Raw genomic sequence first — 17,958 nt, 5'->3', positions numbered from 1 at the left:
AGAGGCAGCACAGAGACCTAAGGTAACCCTGGAGGAGCTGCAGAGTTCCACAGCAGAGACTGGAGTATCTGTACATAGGATGACAATAAGCCGTATGCTCCATAGAGTTGGGCTTTATTTCAGAGTGGCCAGAAGAAAGCCATTACTTTCAGCAAAAAACAAAATGGCACGTTTTGAGTTTGTGAAAAGACATGTGGGAGACTACCAAAATGTATAGAGGAAGGTGGTCTGGTCTGATGAGACTAAAATTGAACTTTTTGGCCATCAAAGAAAACGCTATGTCTGGCAGAAACCCAACACATCACATCACCCAAAGAACACCATCCCCACAGTTAAACATGATGGTGGCAGCATCATGCTGTGGGGATGTTTTTCTGCAGTCAGGACTGGGAAACTGGTCGGAGTGGAGGGAAAGATGGATGGTGCTAAATACAGGGATATTCTTGAGAAAAACCTGTACCACTCTGTGTGTGATTTGAGGCTAGGACGGAGGTTCACCTTCCAGCAGGACAATGACCCCAAACAAACTGCTAAAGCAATACTTGAGTGGTTTAAGGGAAAACATGTAAATGTGTTGGAATGGCCTAATCAAAACGCAGACCTCAATCCAATAGAAAATCTGAGGTCAGACTTAAAGATTGCTGTTCATGGGGCATGGCCAAGATGGAGACCTGAGTGGATGTCTGAGCTGGAGCTCCGTTGCTGCATCAGGCTGAATTCCTGCAATCCACTCGATATCCCAGCCATCTGACCACAGCTGACACTTCCATGCACCGGAAATTATCAGGGGCGGCAAAAGGACAGGGTAAGAAGATTTATTTCCCCCCTATACTGGAGGAATCTGCTCAGGCCTCTGACGGCCGTGTGGACACACGAACATGCTCCACAGTCAATATGGCGTCCCAGACGGAGCAGAGCGATCAGCCCTCCTCACCCCAGCTGGGACTAGCTGAGGTCCTGGCTGCAATTGCCAACTGCCAGACCTCTATAACCACCCTGACTTCAACATACAACTAGATGTGGGGCTGTTCAGACAAGACATGGACAAGGTGAGGACCCGGCTGTCCTCAGAAGAACAGCGCCTTAGCCAGATGGAGGACACAGTGGTTGAGCATACCAGCAGCCTCCGGTCCCTGCAAACAAAAATACGAGCCTTGGAATAAAGGGCTGAGAACCCTGAGAATCGCAACAGGAGAAACAATCTCCGTATTGTAGGCCTTGCAGAGGGGGTGGAGAGTCCCCATCCAACTGAATTTTGGAACAGTTGCTGCGTACACTTTTGCCTGGAGCCCAATTTTCACCCTTCTATGCTGTGGAAGGGGTGCATCGCATTCCTCCCAAACATGGGCTCATAGGAACGCCACCCCGCACTTTCATCCTCAAATTCCTTAATTTCAGGGACAGGGACGAGGTGCTCTGTGCTGCTTGGCCGCAGAAAGACATTAACTACCAAAACAGTAAGCTTCTAATTTTTCCTGATTATTCGGTGGAGACCCAAAAGCTAATGCGGTCATGTCAAGGCGGCTATGCGTACACGTGGAATGCGGTACAGTGTCCTGTTTCCAGCCCGGCTAAGGGTCCAAGATGGGGAGACCACCAGATTTTTCACCTCACCTAGAGATGCATCTACCTGGTTGGATTCGCTGCCTCCACATCGCTGAGAGATAAGATTCCTCACTGCTTTATTCTTCACTGGTTGCTGCTGCTTACAGCATGTTAGTTGTTGCTCTATTTGCATTGGAGTTTCAGCAAGTTGTAACTATGCACCTGTTGTGTGTGCCCTGTTTTTATGTTCAGTAACATACCGAAGATATGTGCCTCTGGCTAGCCCAGGTGTGTTATAGACATTAAACTTTTTTCTTCATTTTATTTGACACCTTCTCTGCCTTATTTGCTTCAATACTGCAGACCCAAGTGCTCTGCTTCTGAGCGAATTCACATCATACACCTGGTGGGCATTGTTGCTGGACTTGTGCGTTCAGGGAAGGAGAGCGAGGGATGGGGGTTTTCTCCTGCATTTTGCAGGTTGCCATTCCCTGCACTCACAATACTATGGCCACTGGTGGACTCTAGTGGTCACATGAGTAACTGCTGATGTTATCAATCCCCAGGGACAATGAATACTTCATTTTTCTCTCCACTACAGGTTGTGTTGGGGACAATTATTGGGGTTGCTCAGAAATGTTTTCTGTGTAAGGGGGAACTGGCCTCTCATCCAGCATGGGTCTATTGCACTTAATGTGTCTTACTGATCCTGTCCTGCAAAACTGTCTACTTTTCTTGCTGCAGGGACAGCCTGAATTATACTTTTTTCTCACAATCCTGATACAAGGAGACTCTGCTCTCCCCTTTGTTTTCAGCTGGCGGACTAATCCACTACAAACTGCACCCACTGGTCCACGCCTCTCATCATTGGGTGTTCTATGGTTGTGGGAATAAGCATTCCTTGGTTGGGGTGGGGGATGTGGGGAGGGGGATGGGTAGGGGTAAGGGTTGGGGTTATGGGTAAGTTTATGTACATAAGTTTTCAAAGTGCTTTGTTCTGTCTCTATGCTCTGTCCTCAGACATTGGATTGGTTAAATGTTATACTAATGTGTTGATCTGCAGGGTGCTTGAGTACTATATACCTGATTTCACCTTCTTGAGGGATGGGTTGCTGCCCCCGAGGGCGGGTCTCTCATCATATGATGCCGCCTCATTTTTCAGATGTCTCAGTTTAGGGTGATCTCCTGGAATGTCAGGGGCCTGAACTCAGCTGTTAAGCAATCCCTGGTGTTTCGCTTCCTTCAAAAACACAATCCACATATCTGCGTTTTACAGGAGATGCATCTGCAAACCCCTAAAACTATCTGCCTAAAAAAAGCATGGGTGGGCCTCCACTACCACACTACATTCTCCGCATATGCCCGCGGGGGTCAACATCCTAGTGAGGAAAACCCTGCCGTTTCGACTCATTGAGGTAAAAACAGATCCAGATGGCAGATATGTGATCATTCACGCCCATATCTATGACAAGACAGTGGTATTGGTGGGGGTATATATTCCTCCTCTTGCCTCGGTCCAGGTTTTACACCATATTATGCAACTAGTGGTTCAATTAGACAGTGACCTGATTTATTTTATGGGGGATTTCAATATGGTCCCGTGTGTGGCCCTTGATAGGTTGCACTCCTCGGCCCGTGACCCTCCTGACCTCCGACTGTGGGCAGATACTTATGCCCTTACGGATGTCTGGAGGCATATGCACCCAAGCACGAGAGAGTTCACCTGTCATTCGGCTACTCATAAAACCCTATCTAGGATAGACCTAGTCTTTGCATCCAGAACTGCTTTAAGGTATGTCCAGGACATGTCTATGCTTCCAAGGGGCATCTCGGATCCCTTGCTCTGACTGTTCCCCCTGAGTCTAGATTGTGGAGACTGTCCAGATTTTGGGTAAATGATGAAAGACTACAAGAGCCGTTGACGGCCTCTATTTGTAACTACTGGACTAACAATCGAGATACTACCTCCCCACCTGTGCTGTGGGATTCATTTAAATCATGGGCGAAGGGGGAATACATCTCTAGCATTACACGCCTCCTGAGGGAGGCTTCCCTGTCCCTGAAGGAGATAGAGGGGAGAGTGACTAGGTTAGAGGCAGCCTATGTACAGGCCCCAGATCCGGACCGGTATAAGACATGGCAGACATGGCAGCGGGATCTTAGGGAATTATCCACTCTCAGAGTGGCCCAGACTGATAAGGCCCTCCTACACTCGGCCCAAAAGATGTTTGAATTTGGGGGGAAGAATGGGAAACTGCTGGCCTGGTTGGCGAAAGGAGACATTCTGGCCACCCCTATTGGCTGTGTTAGAGACAAGGACGATCACATACTGACAGCGCCTCACCAAATTAATGCTCGTCTTCTACAATTTTTCCAGGACCTATACTCCTCCCAGGCTGATTTCTCGCCCTCCGATCTTTCCACTTTCCTTAATTCTTTTTCCTTTCCAACATTGGTGGCAGAGGATAGGGAGAAATTGGACGCGGATATCACCCTGGAGGAGGTACAATTGGCCATGGGACTGTTGAAGAGTGGTAAGGCCCCAGGAACGGATGGCTTGCCGCCTGAATTTTATAGCAATTTCATGGAAATTCTTGCACCTAAATTGACTGCCCTTATCTCAGACTATGGTTCCCTGGAGGAGTATAGACCAATATCCTTACTAAATGTGGATGCCAAATTCTTTTTGAAAGTCCTAGCTAGTTGGTTATCCCAAGTTATTGAGGACCTGGTTGATGTTGACCAGACTGGTTTTATGCCAGGGAAGGGAACCAACATAAACATCAGGCAACTTTATCTAAACCCGGCTGTTCCACATGACAATTGGGGCTCTAGAGTTATCGCCACGGATTTAAACTACTGTACAATGCCCCTAGAGCGAGATCCGTACTAACAACTGGCTTTCTACCCCTTTTAACCTATTTTGCGGTACGCCGCAGGGATGCCCACTCTCCCCCAGTCTGTTTGCCCTGGTCATTTTGATCAGGTCTGCTCCGGACGTTATGGGCCTTCGGCTGGGAAAGTTGGAAGAGTGGCTGTCCTTGTATGCGGACGACACAGTTCTGTATCTTAATGACGCTGGCCCCTCATTATTAGCCGCTCTTCGTATTTTTGACGAGTTTGGTGCCTTCTCAGGTGTTAGGATAAATTGGTCCAAGTTGGTCCTATTCCCCATAGATGCAGTAAAGACTGCTGCCTCCTCCCCCTTGCTGTGGGTAGAGGAATTCCGTTATTTGGGGGTAATAGTGGAACAAAGCCCTGCTGACTATATGGATAAGAACCCCCCCCCGTTGACAACTCTGAAAGCTAAATGTAACTCCTGGGCCCACCTGCCACTCAATTTTTTGGGACGGATAAATATCCTTAAAATGGTTTTCCTGCCCAAATTCAACAATTTTTTTAGGAACTGTCCGATATGGGTCCTGGTTTCCCAGACTGGCACTATCTACCCTGTGGCTTCTGGCTCACCTGGGGGGCCTGGCCTTGCCCAACTTTAAGCTCTACTATTGGGCAGCAATGCTGGTAACAGTCCAGTGGTGGTTCATGGGCACGAGATCGAACGCGGTCACTTGTTTGGAGGCGGTTAGTCTGGGTTCCCTAGCTGATTTACGCAATTTTGCATATAGAGGCCCCAAGGCATACACGCAGGTTCCTGGACCAACGAGAGAGTGTGGGTAGCTGCTAGACATAGACTTGTACAACCGTGGAACTTTCGCTGATCTCCCCCCCTCCTCTGGTGCCACATTTGGCACCTTTCAGGGGGGGGAACGGGTACCTGTTTTTCAAAGGTACCCTTCCCCACTTCTGGGAGACGGCGCCACAGCGCCATCCCTCGGAACTTTGCCTCCTTCCTCCTTCCCCCGCTACATGGCCAATTAGAAAGCGCACATGCGCAGTAGGGAACCGGCTGTGTTCACTGCCAGTTTCCCTTACAACAAATGGTGGCTGCAGCACCCGACAGCTGATCTGATCATAGGCTGGGGTGCCGACATCGCGGGCTCCCTGGAAAGGTATATTAAAATTCAGCAGCTACAGTATTTGTTGCTGCTGATTTTTAATTTTTTTTTCCCCAGGAGGAACATAACTTTAAACAACCAACTGGCCCTTTCATGGAAGGGACACATTTGCGTTGCACCGCCACAGTTGTTGGTGGGTGTTATGAAAGTTGGGTGTACTCTTAAAGAATGCTAAATACACAAACATTTCTACATGGTATCCTTTATAGTATATAAAATCCAACTGGAAACTAACTAGAACTTACAGTAAAACATCCACATGTACAGTGTTTCTGATTTATATATAGCTGAGTTTCCAGTTTTATCCTCCTGCATTCCTTTTCTTTACATACACTCCTGTCCTGCAAATTCTACCAGCTAATACATCTCTTTTTTTTCTGGTCTCCAACCGTTTCTGTTCCGCTTTTTGTGTGTATATGTGTGTGAGTGTGTGTGCATATGTATATGCATATACTGCATATGTATATATACTGTATATCAGAAGACCAGGACAAGTTTGGCTCCTCTAGCACACAGTAGACCCTTTGTATGTTTCAGTGCTTATTTAAAATGCAAGTCAGTAGTGGAAGACTTCTGCCCCGTGCAGCGAACACAGGTGACAGCACGGAGTCACTGAGCTGAGGGAACAACTGTCATATCCTTGGGTCCCACTCTGCATAGGGCAGACTGGCCCATACACAGTGCAGAGATACTTGTCCCCTGATCCATGGCCCAGTACCCCTGCACATGTATGGGTTAAAGTAGAACTAAACCTTCCTATCCTGTGCAGCCAAGAAAGCTGCCATCTTAGCCTCTGGTCGATCTGCAATTTCCATGATGTGATCAGTTATGACACCAGCCATTTGATGGTTTGACAGTTTGGCTGGGAGCAGAAGCAGCTGTGACAGTTATCATTCACAGCATGCCTTCAATGTAATCATTTGGGGAAACTGTTATATTGATGGGTAAAGTGTTGCTTTAAAAATAATCTGTCACTTATCCTTGCGAATAATACTTTTGTTTCTCTCTACCACCACTAATTTCCTCTGTCAAGCAAAATACTTACTGTTATGGGGGAGCATGTGACCTATTCCCATCATTCCCAGGATGCAATACTGAGATGAAAATTGCCAGGCACAAACATTGGGATTGATTTACTAAAACTGGAGAGTGCAAAATCTAGTGCAGTTCTGCATATAAACCAATCAGCTTCCAGGTTTTATTGTCAAAGCTTAACTGAACAAGTTGAAGTTGGAAGCTGATTGGCTACCATGCACAGCTGCACCAGATTGTGCACTCACAAGTTTTAGTAAATCAATCCCACTGTCACATAGGCCTGACCTTAATGGATACCCTTGAGTGATTACAAGGAGAGTCTTTTCCCAGAGGTCTGATGATTCCCTTGCCATCTGAAGTGTACACAAAGTTTGTTGACCATCCGTCATAGATGGTCAAACCTTCTAGTAAGGTGCATTTTTTCACCAGAGCTCATTTTGTGGTGGAGGCTTTCCTACCATGACTTAGTTTGCTAAAAAGGAATTTGTCTCAGAAGATTCATTACTTTTTTGTTTGGAATTACTTATTAGCATTTCATTTGTGTGGACTCAAATCACATGTATGAACTTATATTATTCACATTTTTTCACGCTTGTGGAGGTGTAATTTCTTTTTTTTGGATGGTTATATTTTTTCCACAATTTTATTTATATGATTATGTGTAGCACCCTGATAGTAGCCAGAGTGGCTAACAAATTTAGCTTGCTAGGTGGTAACTAGCCTGGCTAATTGATAGGGGATTCACTGGCTTTTTCCCCAACTCTGGATTTGATGCACCTCTCTCTTCTGTCACTAGGTGGCATTGTTGCCTGTGGCAGTAGAATGATAAGGTCATAGGGAATCCAGACTAGGAGTGAACAGGTTGACTCAGCCAATTGGCAGGGGTCTCTTTGGTCCCTTGGCCTGCTGGGAGTGCCTATTTATTTAGGAGGAGTCAGGTGATCGGGGTTCTGTGCCACCTGGATGGCTGTCTGGGTGGACGTGTGTTACAAGGCTCCGGGTTGCTAGGCCAGAAGCCTGAGGAGCACGTGGCTGCTAGGCTATCTGAAGCCTATCCAGGTTTGAGAGAAGCAGCGTAGGGTTGGGGCTTCAGGCTGAAAGCCCATCCAATTTGCAGAGGTTCTGCCAGATGGGGGAACTGGATCGTTGCCAGCGGTGAGGGAGAAGCAGTTGCCACAAGGGACGACCACTTCTGTTGCCAGGGGCAAGTGATGATCAAGACCAGAGGTAAAGTGAGGAATAGTCACCAGCAAGGGACAACCATTCCTGTTAACAGAGGCCAGTGTAAGGAAATCTGAAGAAGTACCAGAGCAGCCTTTTCACCAGTCGGGAATGGTGAAGAAGTGGGAAAGCTTCAGCAGACTGCCAAGCCAGGGACCCAGCGGGTTAGCGTGGGTGAAGCTTGAGGAGTCTTACAGCGGGTTAGCTGTGGAAGAGCTCAGGGGATCCAGGGACGACTGAGATCTTGAAGTCCATTGAGAGACTGGGAGCTCAGTGAGTGAAGATATACAGTAGGATACTGTGAGATGTGAGAGAAGATCTATAACGAGTTACTGTGAGTTACCTGTATGCAGGGCATTTTTTTCTCAGGGAATAGGTGCAGGAACTCCCTCCTTTTCAAATCACCCCTTGCCTCCGCCCCCTACACACCTCTAAGCACCGACCTTGGGTTCCACCCCCTACCCACCTCCCAGTACCCTCCCTTACAGAGAATACAGAACCAAGTAATTTGTATAGAATTTGACACCGATAACAAGAAAAGCAATAAAATAGATCCCCTGCAGTCAACAACAATAGACAACCCCCATTCAATAACATACCACCAGCAACAATAGACCCCCACTAGCAATAATAGATCTCCCAACCGCCAGCAGCAATAGATCCCTCCCTACACAGTAGATCCCTTCCGGCAACAAGTACCCCCCCTCTCACAACAATAGATCCTCCACCAACAACAATAAACCTCGCCAGCAACACTAGACCCCCCACAACAATAGATCCCCCCAGCGACCATAGATCCCCCAGTAGCCAGCATCAGTAGTCCCTCCAGCATACTATAGCACCCCTCGCCATTACATAAATTCTGTGCTGGAGGTGCCGGAACTGCGTTCCCCCACGTTCCCGCTGAAAAAAAGCCCTGCATGTATGAATCTCTATTGACTGTTCAAAGTTCAGTTGCCATAGGAGACAACAGTTCTACAAATACAGTTGCTGCATCCAGCTTAAATGCCCTCTACTTGTTTAGCTGTCTGCCTATTATTTTGTCTCAGAGTCTGCCAATTACTATTGCATCTGCCTAAGGGTGTCCTGGCCCTAACCCTCTCTCCCCCAGTTCTGTATAAGAGACAATAAATCTCTTTTCTTGCATTCCAAAAAGTGACTGGCACCCATGTTTCCAACTTGCAATACACCCACCATGCCTAATAACCCACACTACAAGGAAGGATGTCAGCTCTCCCTGACTCTGGAGGTCACCATTAGGCCTTTGGAGGTCAGGGATGCCGCTACATATGTGTATATAAATTTGTCTGCGTTGTGTTTTTGAGCGCTGCACTTTTCTACAATTATTTGTTTTTTGTTTTGTATCAAGGCATATAAGTGCTGGCAGCTTTTTTCACTACTCTTTCACTACGCTTTTTTCATTTACTCTTGAGCAAAGTTTTTCCGTTTATAAATCAAAAGACTGAATGGAAACTGCAGTTAAAATGTAATATGTATGGTCAACATAATGCTACTGCATAGTTGCCAATATTTTAAAAACATTTCCAGGGACACCTTTTTTTGCTATGCGTTCAGTAAGCCATTGTATAAGAATGTACTTTAATTAGGGTTGGGGCATTCATTTAAAATGGGTGTGGTTTTACAAGAGGTACTGTATATCGTTAACCTAATGCCATACTTTAATTAGGCATATATAAGAGAGCTGTGGTTATGGAGCTAAAGAACTAAAAAAGTAAACATTACATTACAGTATTTAGTGGCGGGGTGGCCAGTGAGCAGTATTTAGTGGCAGGGTAGCCAGTAAGCAGTATGTAGTGGCAGGGCAGTCAGTGAGCGGTGTATAGTGGCAGCCTAGGGCAGTATGTACTGGCAGGGCAGTCATTGAGAAGTATGTAGTGGTAGGAAAGTGAACGCAATGTAGCGGCAGGACAGTTCGTAAGCAGTATGTAGTGGCAGAGTGGTCAGTGAGCAGTATTTAGTGCCAGGGCAGTCATTGAAAAGTATGTAGTGGTAGGGAAGTGAACGGTATGTAGTGGCAGGGCGGTTAGTAAGCAGTATGAAGTGGCAGGGTGGTCAGTGAGCAGTACATAGTGGCAGGGCAGTCAGTAAGCAGTATGCAGTGGCAGAACGGTCAGTGAGCAGTACGTAGTGACAGGATGGTCAGTGAGCTAACTATGTAGTGACAGGGCAGTCAGTGAGCAATATGTAGTGACAGGAATCTTGAGGATTATTTAGTGACAGGGTGGTCAGTGAGCTGTATATAATGATAGGGCAGTCAGTGAGCAATATGTAGTGACAGGAATCTGGAGGATTATTAAGTGACACGGTGGTCAGTGAGCAGCATGTAATGATAGGACAGTCAGTGAGCAGTATTTAGTGGCAGAGTAGCCAGTAATCAGTATGTAGTGGCAGGGTGATCAGTGAGCAGTATATAGAGGCAGGCTAGGGCTGTATATACTGGCAGGGCAGTCATTGAGAAGTATGTTGTGGTAGGGAAGTGAACAGTATGTAATGGCATAGTTGCCAACATTGTAAAAAAATGTATAGGGACACTTTTTTGGCTGTAGGCGAAGTCTTATTATAATTAGGGGGTGGGGCATGCATTTGTAGGCATGTCATAACATGAAAAATGGTCGTGGTTTACGTGAATAGTGGGTGTGGCTTATCAGGGCGTGGTTCCAATGGGGGTGTGGTTAGATTCTGAGATGAATGAGAGATGGAGAAAAAAAGGGGAAAAGAGGGAGGGAGGGAAAGAGAAAGAAGGAAAGAAGGAAAGAAGGAGAGAGAAGGAAGGAAAGGGGGATGGAGGGACAACAGGCCCAGATCCTACACCACAATAGAAATGTGTATTCCAGAGTTTAACAAATCAGCAGATAGATACTCCAAACACCTGGTGTTAGCGCTTCAATCATCCCAGCACCGTGGTTGTTGTGGTGCCAGGATGATTGAAGCGCATTATTACCATTATTACATTGTAATATAGAATGAAATCATTCAACTCACCATAATCCAGAATCAGTGGGACCCCTGAGCATGTCATCTGCCACGTCGCCTGCCACCAGATGCCATCAGGTGTCCCCAGCGGAGTCTGTCCTTGCATCAAGTGCCCCCAGCAGAGTCTGTCCTTACATCAGGTGCCCCCAGCAGAGTCCGTCATTACTTCAGGTGCCCCCAGCGGAGTCTGTCCTTACATCAGGTGCCCCCAGAAGCAGAGGCCCTCCTTACAGATCTGTGTTACTGGCAGCAGAGCTCCTCCTTACATCAGGTGTCCCCAGCGGAGCCCCTCCTTACATCTGGTGTCCCCAGGGGAGCCCCTCCTTACATCTGGTGTCCCCAGTGGAGCCCCTCCTTACATCTGGTGTCCCCAGCGGAGCCCCTCCTTACATCTGGTGTCCCCAGCGGAGCCCCTCCATACATGAGGTGTCCCCAGCGGAGCCCCTCCTTACATCTGTGTCCCCAGCGGAGCCCCTCCATACATCAGGTGTCACCAGCGGAGCCCCTCCTTACATCAGGTGTCCCCAGCAGAGCCCCTCCATACATCAGGTGTCCCCAGCGGAGCCCCTCCTTACATCAGGTGTCCCCAGCAGAGCCCCTCCATACATCAGGTGTCCCCAGCGGAGCCCCTCCTTACATCAGGTGTCTGTGCCACCTGGACAGCTGTCTGGGTGGACGTCTGTTATGTTGCCCCGGGGTACTAGGCCATAAGCCTTAGGTCTGTCCCGGGGACATCTGGCTGTTAGGCTGTCTGAAGGCCTATCCAGAAGTAGGAGAGCAGCAGAGGGTTGGGACTGTGGGCTTGTAGTCTAACCATAAGTAACGGTTCTGCTGGCCGGGGAACCAGTTGTAGTCGGAGGTAAAGGGGAAGCTGTCGCCACTAGGGGACCATCCACCTTGTTACCGGAGACCATCGTGAGTAAGCTGAGGCTAGTACCAAAGCAGACTTCTCGCCAGCTTGGGATGGTGAAACAGTGGGAAAACCTTAGTAAGTGCCAAGTCAGGGACCCACCGGGACAGCAGAGGAGAGGCTTGTGGAGCATTGGGAAGTTCCAAGCCAGGGACCTAGCGTGTCCCCTGAGGTGACGCTTGAGGAGTATCTGTGAGTGCCAAGCTAGGGACCCAGCAGGGAAGCGGGGGTGACTCTTGAGGAAGATACTGAGTGCTAACAGTGGAAGAGCTCAGGGGATCCAGTGGCTATTGGATCTGAAGTCTAGTGAGAGAAACTGGGAGCTTGTTGAGCGAAGACACACAGTGAGTGAGTGTGGGGTAAGCTGAGAACTGTTCGAATTGCAAACAGTTGTATACAATTACAGTTAGTAACTTCTACAAGACTGTTGCCATAGGACACAGCGTCCTACCTACACAGAGATGGTGTCCGGCTGGAGGTCTTCACCTGTATAGCTGTCTGCTTATAGAAGTTTCAGAGTCTGCCAATTAACATTGCATCTACTTAAGGGTGTCCTGGCCCTAACCCTCTCTCCCCCATTTGTTTAAGAGACAATAAATCTCTTTGCATTCTAAAAGTATCTGGCGCCCACCGTTTCATCTTGCATAACACCCACAATGTCTTGCAACCCACTCTGCATGGAGGGATTCTAATTTTTAGTTTTATTTTTATTCTTATAGGGTCCTGCATGGGCCCACCCCCTTGAGGTTATGTTTGTTATATTTACTCTATATTTATGCATATTTTATCTATACATGTATCTCAGGATCCTTTTCTGCCCGCCCTATCTTTTATTGATTGATATAATTGTAGTAATTGTTGTCCATCCACATTTTGTTATAATCGCTTGTTTAGATACAAGGTTCTGTCATTGTCCCACCATAATCCTTATTGTAAATGCTGCCCCAATAATGTAGTATATGGTTTTATATTCCACCATTCATGGCAGGCACTAGGACCCTGCAAGCCCAGGTGCCTCTACCACACATGGTTCCCGGTTGTTATGCAGACAGACTGAGATTGCCTTTGCAAGGGGACCTGTGTTCAGAAGTGTGGTCCCATGCTCTATGGCCTGGCTGCTTGTTGCCTGTCCCCGGAGTTATTCCTGTCCCCGGAGTTATTCCTGAGGAGAAGGGAAACTGCTGGGAAATATTGTTCTACCCCGAGTGAAAAATTTGATGGACTATAAAATGTCAAGGACACTGGGGTACTTAGCTAGTTAGGTATAATGAGCTGTGGCAAAGGGGAAAATTCTCACCTTACCTATGTAATGATGGACTGTTCAATGTACCAGGATTGTTTCCTATGCTGGTCACCAGGTGGCGTGAGAAGTGCTAGCCTGAGTGAATCTTTATTCATATTATGTGTATATCTGATAGAACATGCTATGGAAAGTTTTCTAGGCTAGTTGTGGAAGAGGGTGAAATCTTCGGATGAGGATGTGGCCCACTTCCATTTATAGATATACATATTATAGGGTGTATTTACGCTGCTATGCTGTTCTCAGCTGAGGGCAATTAACAACTTCTTAAGATTCACTTATACATATATATTGCACTATTTTTCCCTTAACCATTTGGGTGGTACACCACACGTTAAATTGTATATAATGTCTAATATTTATCTGCCCTGTGTGAACTGCCATTCGCTCGTGTATATGTTATACATATTCTACTTCATGTGGTACGCCACGTGTATTGTTTGTTTTCATTATACTTTCCTGTTGCCCACCCATCCCAGTTTTTGCCAGAACATTCGCTCTCAGGCTTGAGAGCTCAAATTATTTTTGCAAACTCCAAGACGTAGTTTTTGTAAGCAGGGGGAGGATGTAGCAGCCTGATTTTTAGGCAGGGTTGCTATTAAATTTATCTGCCAAGTGATAGTTGCCTTGGCCAATTGATAGGAGGTCAATTGATTTCACCTTAATTCTGGATATGCTGCACTTCTCTCTTTTGTCACTAGATGGCCGGGTATCTAGTGGCATTGGATAAGACAAGGGCATTGCAAGGACAGATTAGGAATGAATGGGGTGTCTCAGCCAATGGGCAGGGATTTTCTTGGGTCTCTTGGCCTGCTGGGAGAGCCCATTTATTCGTGTGAAGTCAGGTGATCGGGATTCTTTGCCACGTGGACGGCTGTCTGGGTGGACGTGTGTTGTATTGCCCCAGGCTGCTAGGCCAGAAACCTAAGGCCTATCCCTGGGACCTCTGGCTGCTAGGCTATCTGAGAACCTATTCAGAAGAAGGAGAGGGTTGGGACTGCGGGCTTGTAGTCTAACCAGAAGTAACGGTTCTGTCGGCCGGGGAACCATTCATGGTCGGAGGTAGAGGGGAAGCTGTCGTCGCCACAAAGTGACCATCCACCTTATTACCGGAGACCATTGTGAGTAAGCTGAGGCCAGTAACAGAGCAGACTTCTCACCAGCCGGGGATGGTGAAGAAGTGGGAAAGCATCAGCAAGCGCCAAGTCAGGGACCCAGCGGGACAACAGAGGTGACACTTGTGGAGTGCCAAGCCAGGGACCAAACGTGTCAGCAGGGGTGAAGCTTGAAGAGTATCTGTGAGTACCGAGCCAAGGACCCAGCAGTGAAACAGGGGTGCCGCTTGAGGAAGATACTGAGTGCTACAGTGAAAGAGCTCAGGGCATCCAGTGACTAGTGGATCTGAAGTCTAGTGAGAGAGACTGGGAGACATGTTGCCATATGAGACAGAGTCCTACATATACAGATGTGGTGTCCGGCTGGAGGCCTTCACCTGTATAGCTGTCTGCCTATAGAAGTCTCGGAGTCTGCCAATTAAAATTGCATCTACCTAACATGGTCCTGGCCCTAATCCTCTCTCCCACAGTTCTGTTCAAGAGACAATAAATCTCTTTGCATTCAAAAAGTGCCCACCTGTTCATCTTGTATTACAACCTTTATGCCTTTTAACCCACTCTACACTGAAGGATGTCAGCTCTCCTTAGCTCTGGAGGTCACCATTGGGCTTCAGGGGCCCTGGGACTTTGCTACATACCCACTGTGTTGGTGCTGGTCTTCTTTGTTTCTGTCCTTCTTTGCACAGACATCTCCCGTGCTATTCTATCCTATTCCATAAGGCCTGCTTCAATCAGTGGCTGCGTACCAGCAGAAGGTATCCCCTGTGTAGGCATAATCTAAGAGCATCTTGCACCTCTGAGAGTGCAGCCCTCGACACCTGAGCACCACATGAGAGCAGGCCAGCCTGGTATATACTTTTTTAATATTATACTTTTAATATTTTAATTTTTTTCTTTAATATACTTTTTTTCCTTTTTATATACCTGTGTGAATTTCATTTAAGTGGCTTATACTTATTCTCTGGATATCAATTTGTGTTTTGGTTGGGTCTGTAGGTTAGGGAAATTAATTAGGGTCCTTTTTGGACAGTAGCATAGTAGTCAACTGTCTCAGATTTGCTGGGATAGTCACACTTTTTAGCCAGCTGTCCCATGACTGTTTTGTCCTGGGCTGTCCCGAGATCCCAGCCACTGGGACAGATGAGTGAGCCTGTCATTCCAGCTACCCTGTTTCCCCCGAAAATAAGACCTAGCGTTATTGTTGGTGATGGCTGCAATATAAGCCTTACCCCCCAAATAAGCCCTAGTTAAAGTGCTTGTAGGTCTTATTTTCAGGGTAGGGCTTATTTTCAGGGAAACAGGGTAGGGCTTATTTGGGGGGTAGGGCTAATATTGCAGCCATCACTGACAATCACGCTAGCTCTTATTTTCGGGGAAACAGGGTATGTATGTGCTGGGGCGGGCCCACTCAAAATGAAACCCTACGCACTAAGACTGGGATGCCATTAAAGTTCATGTGCGTGTAAAGGCAGGAATCTTAATACTTTTAACAGTATGTGTAGTGGTGTTTAATGCCTCCCATCAGGAAACCTTGTCTCTACACCTCTTCCTGTATAGGATCAGCAAAAATGCACCAGAACGCACTCAATTGAGATGAAGAAAAAAGTGGGGAAAAAATGCACCAAACGCATCAAAAAAGTGCATGCAATGCATCCAGAACACCGAAATTGTGGTGTGAACTGGCCAAAAGGCTACGCCTAGGATTTAAATTGGTTATTTTTGTTGCTGTTAAAATTAAGTTCAAAAATTGTTCTAAAATGTATGCTGTTACCACAGTGGCATAAGCATTGTAGTGAGGAGTGAGCAGCGAGGAGCTGCATTGCAGGGAGGAGAAGAGTGGTGGATGTGTATAGACAGACAGAGCACCACTATCATGCATCAAATTAACAGTGTCATGCAACGCTTTTATTTATTTGGTGCATAAAATGCGAAATATGAATGCATATAGAAATTGGCACTTTTTTCTCTGTGCACTAATCTTTGTCAAAGTCATTTTACACCTGATGCCCATAAGTTCTGATTCATTTGCCTCCCAGAGGTGCAAACAGGAATAAACCGTGACATCCATTACTGCTTTCTGCTTCTAGGTGGCAGCAAAACACAAACAAATGGACAAATCAGTTAAGCTATGACATGGTTAAAGCTTGCAAACTCAACTGATGAGGATGCTATGATATATTTAGAAGCTGTTAGGTCTGTGGGAAAGCAAGTAAAAGCTGGGACCGAGAGCAGCAACATTTTAGAGAATGGAATTACCCTTGTTACACTTTTGTTCTATAGTTTTTTTTCTATTTCTCAGAAAAAAATACATGAGTAAAATCAAAATGTTTGATGTGTACAGTACAGTGCAGCCACAAAGATCTGTCACCATAGGGGCACCATAGTAGAAGTGACACAGAGGCTATATCCAGTAACTATATAGTGTAGGATTTTACCTTCACAGGAAAATACAGAAGAATGAAATGAGTAGGGCCCTGATGCCCAATCTGCGACCCTTAGGACACATGTGACCCTTTGGTACTTTGTTTCCAACATTTGTAGCATGTCTGCAATTTCTGTGTTCTGTAGCATCCCTTTGGTGCTTTTGGCATTAAAAGCTGAAAACCACTGCTGTATAGTATCTGAGATAAGTATTTAACAGAATGGGAAATTGGCCAAATGATTAGACATAAACTAACTGGTTATTAAAGCTGCACAGACATGGACTCTTCACAGCAATGTCTCTTTGACTCAATCAGGGTAGCATGGCTGCATAGCATAGCTATAGTAGCAATTGAAGAGGTGCCCTCCACAGTAGCTGGGCTTTCTGGACTGTTATTAGGCTCTAGCCTGGCTGCCACCATGCCTGTTTTGACAGTGGAGGGCCTCTCACCTGGCTGCAAATCACTTGCCAAGCGTATATCTATCTCATCAGATGTGGATTCTCAAAACTGCCGAAGGAGGTAAGCTGAGGAACCTATCTTCCCTGGACGTGTCCAGGAACCCAGGAAGTTGTTGGAAATGGAGTTAAAAGAGTCTGCACCTCCATCTGAGCAATGTGACCAAATGGGAACTCTGCTACAAGTATTTGTAGCATAGCTCCCAACTGTCCCTGATTTTGAGGGACTGTCCCTGATTTGGAGCAATGTCCCTCTGTCCCTCATTCCTCCTCATTTGTCCCTCATTTTGGTCTGATCCATATAGTTGTATATAAAATGCACTTTTTATCTATCAAAAAGTGTTTCCCAGTGCTAAACCTTTCATCTGATTTCTAAATTGTTGCATTTGTAAATTCCAAAAGCCAATATAAAGGAATAGTAGTGGTAAAAAAGCACTTGTGGGTTTAACCAATCTTGTTTTTTTTTTGTCCAATTCTCCTTTAAGGAGGCGTGGTAAGGGGTGTGTCCTATGCCTGCATACTTTTGCTGATAGGTGTCCCTCATTCCCATCTCAAAAAGTTGGGAGGTATGTTTGTAGTAATGACTTATACTCTTTTATGTGTACCTAATAAACCATCTACTAAGGACTTGGAGTGCCGACATCTTTTATTGGAATTTAATGACTAGTACATTGGCTCTGGGACATCTTCTGTAGCTAAACTCCTCAAGTATATTATCAACAGCCACCATATACCTAAAAAGCACTACTTGGTGTATAGAGGTATACTTGGCACTTTGTATACTTCCCATTGAAGTCTGAGTCATAGTGGTGCTCAAAAAAATACAGGCTTCTCATAACACGCTAGTGCCTAATAAAAGGAAATAACATTTTGTTACATAGCAAGCCTTGCATGCTAAAGGCCCCCATATTTAAAGAAACACTGTCACCAGATCATTAATTCCC

The sequence above is a fragment of the Aquarana catesbeiana genome, linkage group LG02 (assembly GCF_042186555.1).
Source record: "Aquarana catesbeiana isolate 2022-GZ linkage group LG02, ASM4218655v1, whole genome shotgun sequence".
Classification (NCBI taxonomy): domain Eukaryota; kingdom Metazoa; phylum Chordata; class Amphibia; order Anura; family Ranidae; genus Aquarana; species Aquarana catesbeiana.
Note: the sequence above shows the minus strand (reverse complement) of the source record.